This window comes from Stegostoma tigrinum, chromosome 14, assembly GCF_030684315.1.
Source record: "Stegostoma tigrinum isolate sSteTig4 chromosome 14, sSteTig4.hap1, whole genome shotgun sequence".
NCBI classification, from domain to species: Eukaryota; Metazoa; Chordata; class Chondrichthyes; order Orectolobiformes; family Stegostomatidae; genus Stegostoma; species Stegostoma tigrinum.
In genome coordinates, this window is record NC_081367.1 from 18,148,066 (window position 1) to 18,161,330 (window position 13,265).

General features: G+C 39.8%; 1 protein-coding gene across 2 annotated transcripts in view; it reads right to left on the reverse strand.

Annotated features, from left to right (window-relative positions):
• The window catches only part of LOC125457838 (carcinoembryonic antigen-related cell adhesion molecule 1-like), a 44,683-nt gene that overhangs the window by 14,219 nt on the left and 17,199 nt on the right, over window positions 1–13,265 (reverse strand). The window contains exon 1 of one of the 2 annotated variants that reach the window (XM_059650862.1): window positions 11,735–11,847. The exons of the other annotated variant lie outside the window; for it this stretch is intronic. The gene's annotated coding sequence lies outside the window, so the exon portion shown is untranslated. Of the gene's footprint in view, window positions 1–11,734; window positions 11,848–13,265 lie in introns of those variants that run through there. 2 annotated transcript variants of the gene reach the window in all.

Below are 13,265 nucleotides of genomic sequence, written 5' to 3' on the forward strand. Positions count from 1 at the left end.
CACCTCCTCCCTCACCCCCATCCCAGGCCCCAAGATGACTTTCCGTATTAAGCAGAGGTTCACCTGCACATCTGCAAATGTGGTATACTGTATCAATTGTACCCAGTGTGGCACCCTCTACATTGGGGAAACCAAGCGGAGGCTTGGGGACCGCTTTGCAGAACACCTCCGCTTGGTTCGCAATAAACAACTGCACCTCCCAGTCGCAAACCATTTCAACTCCCCCTCCCATTCTTTAGATGACATGCCCATCATGGGCCTCCTGCAGTGCCACAATGATGCCACCCAAAAGTTGCAGGAACAGCAACTCATATTCCGCTTGGGAACCTTGCAGCCCAATGGTATCAATGTGGACTTCACCAGCTTCAAAATCTCCCCTTCCCCCACCGCATCCCAAAACCAGCCCAGTTCTTCCCCTCCCCCCACTGTATCACACAACCAGCCCAGCTCAACCGTCCCCCCACTGCATCCCAAAACCAGCTCAGCCTGTCTCTGCCTCCCTAACCTGTTCTTCCTCTCACCCATCCCTTCCACCCACCTCAAGCTGCACCTCCATTTCCTACCTACTAACCTCATCCCACCTCCTTGACCTGTCCGTCTTCCCTGGACTAGCCTATCCCCTCCCTACCTCCCCACCTATACTCTCCTCTCCACCTATCTTCTTTTCTCTCCATCTTCGGTCCGCCTCCCCCTCTCTCCCTACTTATTCCAGAACCCTCTCTGATGAAGGGTCTCGGCGTGAAACGTCAGCTTTTATGCTCCTGAGATGCTGCTTGGCCTGCTGTGTTCATCCAGCTTCACACTTTATTATCTTGGATTCTCCAGCATCTGCAGTTCCCATTATCTCTGTTGTAATTAATGTAGTTTTTATTGCAAATTTGTACTTGCTTTGTAATTATTGGGCTTTTGCACCTGGAAACATAGGATTAGGAACAGGCCAATTAACTCATTACGGCTTGTAGTTCAAGATTGCGGCTGATTTGTTAAGTAACTCTGTTTATTTAATTTATGAATACTACTTGGAAATTTTGCACTCCCATCTAGATGACTTAAAAGAACAACTATCCTTGTATCAGTGAATATGTGATTATCTATTCCAACGGTTCTCAACCTTTTCAGTATCAAGCATACTTCAATGAGGAAAAACAATTCCACAGCGCACTCAACTTCTTCATACCATTTGCATTGTATCAGAAGTCTACACATACATAGCTCTGGAGGCTTGCGCATGGCAGTCAACAGGGGCTCCTGGTGTCTGCAGATACTGCTTTCAATTATAGACATTGAGGCTCTGCAGGAGCAGAAGAATGGATCTGTCCTCATGACTAACGTAAAGTGGTGCTGCTTCCTGAAAATTTCACCAGTGTGCCATAGTACTCTGGTTTATAATCTCTGATACATCCCACAGTCGAGGTTGTTGGTTAAGTGTGATGAGTAGTTGAGACTGCAACATGGATCTTTACAGCACTAATCACATCCTGCCAACTGGAGCCACTGTCCATTAACACTTCTCTCTGTCTCCTTGCGCTTAACCCAGTCAGGTCAGTCACAAGTCTTCAATTCCACTGGTTCCAAATTTAGATAGTATTCTCTTTTGTGTTGTATTATGAAAGCCTTCTAGAGGTCTATGCAGATAATATTGTCTGCATTCTCCTGATCACTGCTTTCAAAAACATAAGCTCGAGTCATCGGCTGTGACCTACCCTTTTCAAATCCATGCTGGCTCTCTCTGATTAGCTGAAAATGTTCACCATGTTCAGCAACTCTGTCCTTAATTATAGACTCCTGTAATTTTCTAAAAACACAAGAAGCTTACTGATTTATAATTCTTCTATGTTTTTCTTGCACCTTTCTGACTTAGTAATATGAAGCATACAACCTGAAGGAATGGTACTTGAATCTAAGGAATTTTGGAAGATTATAATTGGGGTACTTGCAATTTCCTCATCTACATTCTCAAAATTCTGGGATGGACATAATCTGGTTCAGGGCACTTGTCTGTTTATTGAAAGTTTATTTATGCTTATTTTAGTTAAAATAACAAAGAAAAATCACATAGAACTGTCAGCCAATGACTTACAAGGATATTGGCGGTTTGCATCATAATTATTTGGAGGATGGTAAACACATGAACCTCTCAAATCTCTTCAGCCAAATCCCCATTGATTGGATCTGACACTTCTATGTAAGCAGGAAAGAAAGTCAAAGGGCATTTCAGTGTAACCCACAACCTCATCTCCATGTACTAGCAGGTGTAGAAAAATACATGACATTTCACCTGGCTTTTCAATTAGGAAGTGGTCTGCAGCACAGTTAAAGTTAAATTAGGAGAATAAATGGATGCTAGTGTTAGTCAAATAATATAACAAGGCTGTTAGTAACGTTATCTCAAAGGCTGCTGCTGGTTCATCTTTTATATGATGTTTATGATCACCTTCTAAGTAAAATATATGAGATAGAATCAGAAAGTCTGACTAAACTATGAAAAAAATCTACTAAATAATAATTATTTTATATATAAGCATAAGAAATTATATTTCACTTTCATGGAGTGTTAGTGACAAGATGCAATGATTCAAGATATCAACATAAAACCATTTCTCTAAGATACCTATGGCACCATAAGACATAAAGTACCATATAATGCGATAAGAAAGTATGAGAACATTTAATGCATCACACCTGTGCCAACTCTTTGAAAGATGTCAAATTAGCTCCAGTGAACGCTGGTAGGTTATATTTTGAAAACATCACTCTATCCCCAGCATATAGCAACATTTTATCCTTTATCTATTTATTCAATTCCAGTTTGAAAGTTACTATTGAATCTGCTGTCACCATCCTGTCAACAGTTAATTCCTGATCAAAACCTTGTGTACAAATTAAAAAATCTCCTCATCTTGCTACGGGTTCTTTTGTCAATTATCTGAAAACTTTTCATGGTTTTAAACATAACGTGAGCTCCAAAACCTTCTGTGTTTTCTCTACAGAATCAAAATCCATCATCTTTGATTCTTTGGCAGCTTCTGTCTCATAAGACAATGGTACACCATGTGGTTGTCAACTCTTTGTTGAACATTACCTGGTCTGGTTCAAAAGCTTTACTGTGGTATGGCAGCCACCCTGGTGCTTGCTGCAGAGAAAGACAGTGGGCTGATAAGTTATAGGGTTAACTGGCCTCTGTTCACCTCTCTTCTTGAGAAGTGGAGCTTTTTATTAGCTCTTTAAATGTCTCTCCAAACAGCCAACCTCTACAAGTCACAGCCATTGGTGACTGTCTCCCATCTGTATGTATTGATGTCTGCCAAGTTATTATCACATGTGCATCTGTCGTTGTAGTGGAGCTACAGGCATTGAGTAGCTCATTGAAAGTTCACTATACAGAAGGTCCCTGGGTACATGTTTGATATCCATGTGATGGATGTGGCTGAGTTGGTACATTGTCATTGGTTTAGCATTGGGAGTATAACAATGGAATTAAGGAGCTAATTGTGGTGTGATGGTAAGGCCCCTACCTCTGAGCCAGCAGGTCCAGATTCAAGTCACACCTATTCCAGACATAAGTTAATGATATTGCTGACAGGCTGATTAGAAAATATTTATGAAAATGGAATTTGCACAGCTCTTCCGTTTTACAGAGTTTATCTTACAAGGAGATACAAAACATACATCTATAATACAAATATAGAAACTATCTATTCTTTTCTCATAAATTATACAACTCTAGTCCACCTCTGCGTATCCTATAAGTCTTTGACCTCCCATTCTATTCTCTACTGCATTTCCGATTTTTTGCTATTTGCAAACTTTGAAATTGTGCAACATGTCCATGCCATTAATATATCCAAAAGGTGAAATTCAGAATTACTCTCTGTTTCTATCTCTTAGTCAATCTTGCATCTCGGCTAGGACTACTTCTTTAAACCCATGGCTTGAGTTCCACTAATGATTATGTAATGACTATTGAAATGCCTATTGTCTACACACTATCAACTGCATTATATTACACATATAATTTCATTTTAACTCAATCTATGTAATTGAACACAATCTTCTTTAATAAATTCTCCCTGACCACGTGTTATGAAATGACAATTGATGTGTTTCTGATTGTGTCTTTAAATGGCTCCTCACATTGATTTCAGGCTGAATGACCTATAGTTGCTAGGATATTGTTCTCCTGATATTAGAATTGGAGCCCATCACTGACACCTCACCCATATCTGAGGAATATCACTGGTGTATCTGTCTGATCTACATGTGACTCCTGATCCACAACGACATGGTTGACTCTCAAGTGCCCTCCAAAATGGTTTAGAAGGCACCGAGAATAATGAACCCACTACATGTAAGAAAGGGAGCCATACCAGATAGGCCATCTGACATCAACCTATGCAGCAGAAATGACAATGGCTAACCCAATCTGTCAAAACTGAAAGGCCTCTTTATTGGCATGTAAGGGTTTGTTCAAAAGCTAACCTATGTTTTGTGGCTTATCCTTTTTTTTGAACAATAGCATAGTGTTTGCAATTCCCCAGTCCTCTGGCCCTCCTCCTGAAACTAAGGAAGATTGGAAATTTATGGTTAGTGCCTGCATAATTTCTGCTCTCATTTTGAGTATCGTTGGAAGCATCTTATTGGTCCCAGATGATGGGTCACCTGTAATTACTGATAGCCCATTCTTTCAACCATTGAACCCTTCCTGCCAATGAATTGTCTCACGGTGGCCTGGATAACATCTTCCTTGGTAAAGACAGATGCAATATGTTAATTTATTACTGCAAGTGGGCCTGCTGCTTCCATATATAGATCCCTTTCTTTGTTTCTAATAAGCTGGATCCTTTTTACCACACTTTCATTATTTATATGCCAGAAGAAGATTTTGAAACTTCCCTTTATGTTAACTGCCAATCTTTTTATATACTCAGTTTTTGCTTCTCTTATTTGCATTTTCACATCCCATCTGAACCATTTACACTCAGCCTGGTTCTCTGTTGTATTTTCTACCTGATACCTGTAATCAGTATTTACTTTCTCCTTTATGTTAATTTCTATCTTATTTTTCATTCAGAGAGCTCTGAGTTTGTTTATCCCACTGTTCCCTTTTCAGAGAATATACCTTCTGCCCAAACCAATTTCTCTTTGTTTAGGTCAGTTCTCCCCAGTCCATATAGCCTAGCTCTGTTTTTGCCATTGAAGTCAGCCTTCCTTTAGTTAATTGTTCTTAATCTAACTGTACATTGTTCTTTTCCATGGTCATTCTAAACCTTATATCACATTGATAACTGTTCTCTAAATCTTCTCTCACTGACAGTTGATCTCCTTGACCCACCTCATTCCTAAGAAGTAGGTCTTTTCTGATTGGATTGGACACGTATTGTTATAGAAAATTCTCCTGAAGCCAACCTAAGAATTCTCGTCCCTTTACAATGCCATTATTCCAGACTGCATTCAGGTAACTGAAGTCCTCCATTGTAATTTAATGTTTCCACCACTCTATAATTTCATTGCAGAATTGTTCTTCTATTTCTTCCCACTAGTATTGACTTATTGACTTGAACAGGCAATATAATTTCTTTTGATTTGTCCCTTAGCTGTAGATAAATTGATTTTGCCAGGGGCATCCTCTCTCTCCTTATCAATGCAATGTTCTCCTTAACCAGTATTACCACAGCTGTCTTCTTTACTTCTTTTCCTGTTTTTCATGGACATCTTGAATGTAAAAACTTTTGACAGTCAGTCTTCGATGTGCCAGGTCTCTATTATAGCCACAGTATGCTACACTTCAAACTGGCGTTGTAACTGACAAATCTTATTTACAATTCTCTGTGCATTCATATATATGCACTATAATCCTGTTTAGCTTGTTTCAATTTCTCCTTTATTCCTTGTTCAGGATCTTCATTACCTGGTATTCATATGACACAAATGTTACTTGCCGAAATTTATCTGAACTCTGAATGTTGTCAAGGTCTTGCTGTATATGAGCAAGGATTGCTCCAGGACATGAGAAGATGGAAATGATACTGAAATTGTGCAATCATCAGCAAACATCCCTATGTCTGCCTTTGTATTGCAGTGAGGGTTGTTGATGAATTGGCTGAAAATGGTTGGGCCCAGAACACTGGCTTGAGGAACTAATGCAGCAATGTCTTCAAGTTGAGATGATTCCCCTTCATCAACTATAACCACCTTTCTTTGTGTGATTCATTGTCCCAAATTATATGGCAACTTCTCCCAATCTGCCTTGGTGAAGGTTGAATCCATGTCTTGGGAAAGTAGTCCAGGCCTTTGGATTACTACTTCAGAAACAGTACCACACTGCTACTACCCCGTTCTCTTTTTTCAAAAAGCAGTTTTCTTGACCATAAATGGCAAGAAATGAACTGTAATATGTAACTTCAAAAATGAGGCTCAAACCTTCTGACTGAAATTCAGGGGCATCAACTCTGAGAAATAACAGAAGAAACCAGAATGCTTGACAATAGTGATGTGAGGATGAATTTACCAATGTTGAGCTGTCAGTGGTCAGCTGCACACTGACGATAAAATGAGTTGCAGATGGGGCCTGATGCTTTCAACAAGAAAAATGTAGGAGAAAGGTGAAGGCCATTCAGGAAAACATGGCTCCGAGGTTCAAAAGCTGGCGTATAAGATGAATGAAGAAAATGATATCTTGCGATGAAATGCAGCTTCTATGACTGGAGAACTACAAAAGGGGCAAGATTTGTTAACAATATAGGAAACAGATACCACCCCTAACTCTGACATGTTGTGTAAAAAGAAAACTACTGTTGGCAGAACGTTCACTTTCATGAAAAGTGTGCACTTTGTAAGAAAGAACAACCTGTGCTGCACACAAAACCTGTATGAAACGCTCTAAGGCTTGTCCTACAGTATGTTGAAGCCATTTGTGACACTTTAGAATTTAAATCCTAAATTATTACCATTGTCTGATTTAAATTTCATGGCTAAAAGCTACAAACATGCCTGTTTCTCTCCAGTAACAAGCCAGCTGCACAGCTCCATGAGCACCTTTGCAGGTCCATTTTGGTTCATTACCAGAAGAGCTGTGATTTCACTGTTTGTGATTCACCTTAAGTGAGAAGACAAGGAATGGGAAAATTCCTTTTGGGAGCTGTTGATATTATATCGACAAGCAAGCATAAACAGATACTTGAAATTAGTTCAACATTCAATGCAAGTTCAAGCATTTAATAGGCATTTGATGTTAATTCTTAATAAATTGCACATGTGGGTGCACTACAGTATAAGTATTGTTTCTGAACTATAATATACCCAGGAATGATTTTAAATTAAAGATTATAGATCAAACACATTGGAGCCTACTAGATATAATGTGTGCAGGCAGTTGCCATTGCACTTTTTGTGCTCTGATCTAACAACTTCCCACATAGCAGAAGTGCTCACAATTGTAGAATTGAGAGCAAGTCAAAACAGTACAAATGTGAATATGGGGGTGAATGCTGCAATTGTCAAGTTTTTGAAGGGTTGAGCTGCAAAGCAAAGGACTTTTAAGATCAAAATCCCATGGGTCAACTCCATGTATCAAATATTTTGCAATAAAACCAGAGTTTCAGTATGAATCTGAATGTGGATTTACATCGAAATTCTAATATCACTAAATGTGCAAACTACCTTGCACTGTCCCTGAGGTTAGGGTATGAGAACACCATATAATTATTCAGATAGATTTAAGAGAATCTTGTCATTTGAATCATTTGACAAGATTCTTATTCTAGAAGGGAATTAATTTTCTGAGGGCATATATTGGAATTCAAACCCACTCCCCATGAACCTTGTACATTTCTTTTTTGAAATGAAAATAATAATCACTGCATGCCTGAATTCTGATTGAGTTATAAAATCACTCTTTTGATTACTTTTGTGCTTCTTAATTTAGAAATGAAATTCAATTTTATTAGTGCTCTGCGTTTTTGAAATGCCACAAGTGGACATGTGACAAATGTGAATGAGAAAGGCCATTTAGTCAATCCTACTGTAATCATCAGAAAAAATTCTATCATTCCCTTTCAAGTCATCCAGTTGTTTTCTTGATTGCAAGACATTTATCTACATCATCCGTCGTTGAGATTTACTCCATGCGTTAATTTATTTTCAAGTGAATTAAAACCTCTCCCAGTTTGCCTTTTGGCATTCTGAAGCTATGTTAACTTGGATGAAACAAGAGAATGAAGCAAATTCAATTACCATTTAAATAAAAAAAAGAACTGCAGATGCTGTAAATCAGAATCAAAAATAGACAGTGTTGGAAAAGCTCAGCAGGTCTGGCAGCATCTGTGGAGAGAAATCAGAGTTAACATTTTGGATCAAGTGACTTTTCCTCAGAACTCAACACTGAGGAGGGGTCACTTGACTTGAAGCATCAATTCTGATTTCTCAGTTACCATCCATTGGATCTGTGCATTGTAGTCTTACATTAACACTGATAGTTAAAACAATGCATCAATAAGAGAAACCACTCCCACCTCAGAGGAGGTAAGAGGCTATTGACTAAAGATGTTTTCAAGTAACTCCTCGACATGAGAAAAAGTTTATGATATAAGGTTAATTGTCCAACTCACCAACAAGCTGTAAATTTGCTCTACTGAAAAAAATGAGAAAGTGCAGTTGTCATTGTGCAAAGAATTTTTCTGAAAATCATTGGAATACACTGTAAATGTTTCTATTAATAAGTATGTTATTTCTCAAAGGAATTAGTTTGGTTCAAGACGTTCTTATCAAATATATTTTTGTTGTTGGCAAACAATAACATACTTTACTTCAAAAAGAATAAGGTTGTATAATTGTGGCACATGATGTAATTCAACATGATTAAGATAATTGCATACATTTTCCAAATAAATGTAATGAAAATTTTGTGTTTAACTTGGGCAGAGTCTCTTTTGAGCAAAACAGTTTTATCTTCCTGTAACTATGGACATGAAAGGTCAAAAGTTGAACAGACATTTAATCATGACAGCAAAGAGAGATTCAGGCTGAATTTTAACCACAGAGGCAGGAACAAGTGCCAGGTCTGTTTCTAGGTCACAAACCCACCTCTGATAGGAAACTGATTGAACTGCAGATGGAATTAAGCCTTTGATTGAAAAGGTGAGAAGTTGTCTGTTTATTTAGAGCCAGTGGAAATGTGTCAATCCGGTGAAGTGTGGAACTCATTTAGATTCCCTACAGTGAACTTCACTGACACTGTTGGGAGATGTCATTACTCCTTCACATCCCTCAAGTCATGTTATCTCCCAAGGGAGAGATTCATATTTTGTGCCAAAATCTTCCACAGCAGAAGAGTAGGATGTGACATGGGAGCCAGAAGCCAGTACAGGACCCGTGCTCTGCTACCTTAATGCTCACCTAGTATCTAATGCCAGAGGCAACGGGAGAGAGAGGAGCACTCCTCTTCCAGAGGATGGCAGAAGGAGGCTACCTCACTGTGCAGCAGGGGCATTTCATTGCACAACATTATCTCCAGTTCAACTTCCTCTGTCACTTCCTGCTGCTCCCTCAATAAGCTATCTCCTTCTAGGGCCTTGATATCCTCACAATTCACTCCATGCTGGAGGTCCATGTTAGAATGAGCACCACTGTGACTGATAGGCTTGCAGGAAAATAGTGAAGGTGTCCAAACTCATATCTCTATAAACATGATGACCTGGTCAATGGCCCTGTTGAGAAGGTGGGATTAGTTGTTACATCTCTGTAGTTTTGTCTGATGTTCCTGTGGAGGGATTAATAAATATTCTTTGTCCCTTGGATCAAACCATTCACTTTGTGGGGTGAACTGAAGATCTAAGGAAGATGAAGGATTCATAGCAACTATGAGAAAACTCTTGCAATGGTTGTAGACCAGTTGGACACTGAGGGAATAGAATCCCTTCCTGTTGTTGAAATTTACCAGTTGGCCACTAGGTGCTTTGATAACCCCATGAATGTACCAATGAAACCTTCCTTTTGGGGGAATAGAGTGATGGAAGGGAAACCCAATACTCCCTGTCCCCATAAGACAGTGCCTTTTGTTAAATTAATGTGCTGTCCAACTCTGGAAAAGAAAATACTTTCTGACCAGAGAGATGCAGTTGTGCAATGTCATTTGTGAGATACCATTGTCCAAGGTGTGCAGTTGATCCTTGCAAGGAGCCAGAAGCAAAGACTTTCAAGGTCACAGTGACTTTGACACCCTTTATTGAGCAGTGCGTGAGGTGTAGAATCCTCAGTGACAAGGACACAACTTCCTTTCCTTCTTTTTCTGCCATTACCCCCCAAAGTTTGGAATTTTGCTTCATCATCCAGAAACAGACCCTTGTTCTCACATTGCCCACTGCTTTCCTTCTGAGCAGATGTATTTATATTTGTACATTGTAATCGAATTGACACAAAAACCGTAATCCTAGACCACTTCCTGAGCAAACTGTTTTATTCTTGAGTTTTAATTCTAGCTAGATGAGTTTAACTCTGTGCTATCAGTGATGAGTGTTGCAAACAGGAATTACAGTATAAATTTCACTGCAGACACTGGGCCAAAAATAAATCCTGAGGCCATCCTTCCAAGACACAGGACAGAGTCAACAATATTCCCAGAAGCGACTTCCTAATTTCCTGCAGACTTGCCATCCAATTTAGGGCAGCAATTGGAAGGTTTCTGATGCTGTTGGCCAATCAGAAGACTGGCAGCTATGATACTTCTATAATGTCACTGGGTGTTCTGGGTGACAGGTATGTTAAAATTAAACTTGAGGGAGTTGAGGGAAGTAGGCCCTGTAGAGTTGTAGGAACCCCTCCAACAGATTAATGGGACAGAGAAGGCTGTACTTTCCAGAAATGGTTTGTTCAGCCGTTAATAGAAGAACTGCAGATGATGTCAATTGTCCTCACCAAAGTTCTGAGTCTGGATTCTCAGCATCTCTTGTAGATGGAAATGATCTGGTGGCAGCTCATTTCCATATTCTGGTCAGCTCTTCCTCTCATTTTATTTTACCTTCATTCATGTAATGTAGCATGGTGTGACATTGTACTCGGAGGTTACTGTAAGACACATTAGTTATTCTCCATTGGTGCACCCCAACTGGGACGTAGGTGAGTTCTTGATTGGTTGTGCCTAGCCCATGGAGTGTAGACTAGAGAGGAAACTGGAAATGAGGTCTATCAAAGCATGTTGTTCACAAGCCTGATTGTGGCGCCGTGGGCCTGACACCCAATGCAGTTTTCCTTTGATTCTGAAGTTGCTTGCCACTTGCAAAATGGAACTTTTGGCAATTTTTGCTTTCTAACACAGCAAATTAGTTTTATTTAAACACACGTACGGACATCCTCAGGCCCACATGCTTGTAGCCCACACTCATGCCCACACACAATAGTTTATGCACTGGTAAACTCTTACCCATTTCCTGCAATGCTAAGACTACTGCAATGCAGACCATTGAGCATTTGGACTTCTTGTTTTGCATTTCCAATTGTGATGAATATTTCTCTCTTTAAGTTACAGATCTAACACTGGTCACTTTATTCTAAGTGGAAGAAATGTTACCACTTCTATCATGGAAAATAACCATAAACTGCAAGTTAATGAATTCACTAATTAAAGATAATTTTTTTCTTATTTTACCAGCAATGGACAAACATGAGTACAATAGCAGGATGCATGATAAAATTTCACAAAACAAACCATGTATTTTCAATATGAATTCTATTCTCTTACCATTCTCATATGATTCGCACCTTTATCATTTCAAAGTAAAATACTGCACATGCTGGAAAACTGAAACAAGCACAGGAAGTTCTGTAGAAATTCAGCATATCTGGAAACAACTGTGGAGAGAGAAGGGGAGTTAATATTTTGAATCTGATATGACTGTTCTTCAGGATAGGGCTGAGCCAATTGGTTCCTACTTCCTTTACGTTAGGTAAATCTATTGATGATTGAGAGTGGCTGTGGGTGGAGGGCAACCTGAGAGGTTGGAGTAACACCTTGGGGTGTGACGGCCCTGTAATGCACAGGGAAGCCTGCCAGACTGGTCAGTTGGTATTGTGCCTTTCCCTCCACAGGTTAAATTTCAGTTTGGTCCAATATAACAAATATCCAATGCCACACCAATTATAGATATTATTGTGGTAGAGGCAGGGCGAGCAGGTCATTCACTAGATTTAACAACCCCTGAATCTTTACTCCTGTCAATGGGGCAAGAATAAAGTTGAGTCCCTCCTGCCCTTCAGTACCCCACTATATTCACAAGTCACTAGCAATCTGAAGTATAAAGTAAATGTATGCTTCTGGTACTTATCCCATAATGAAGATATAAGGAGGGGAGTGAGTTAAAATCAAGAAAAACACCCATCTCCAATGCTCTCCTTGTCTACTCGTTGAAAACCATCTCCCCTTATTTTAAAATCTCCTCAAACCATAAGTGTATGTTATTTTTGTATGTGTAGTATGCTTAACATATTCATTCAATCCTCCACCTACTTGATGCTGGTATCTCTGTCTATCTCTCTGCCAAATTTAGATTGCTGCAGTAATGTTACATGCAGACTCAGCAGTGGGACAGTCTGAGAAGTTCTGTCCAAACCCCCAGGACTCTGTGCAAATGCCTCTGACTCTGAATTAGGGCTGAAGAGTAGGGAGTGATTTGAAATACTCCCCTGGATAATTAATTACCCAATGTTCGATAGATTAAAACCAAGTTTAATTGTTAGGTAACTATACCGCTGACACCTGTGACTCCCCAGTGATCTTCCTGCCATGTTTCCTGACCCTGTGACTGCCTACTTATCCTCTGGCACCACCGACCATCAAGCATCCCCTGACCTTCTGACTCCCTGATCCTTTGACACCCCGACCATTCAACACACCCCCAACTGTCCGAATCTCCCAAACGTCTGACACAGCCTCGCCCTCTGACATGCCCTGAATCTCTAACTCCCCTCCTGAACCATTGTCAACCCAAACCTTTGCTCCTTTCTGACCCACCAAACCCCCCTTTCAACACTTTAACTCCACCCATGCTCTGATCATCCTAAATATCTGAATCTATCGCTCAATCTCACCATCTAAATCCTGAATCCCTTCTACCCTGATCTGACTTCACCACCATATCACCCCATCCAGCTGCTACCCTGATGCATAACTCGCTCACACTCCTTCATCAATATACAGTAAAGTTAATTAATTTAAATAATCGCATGATGGTATTGGGAAGACTGATCACTGTACAGACCTTGTGGAGACAAAG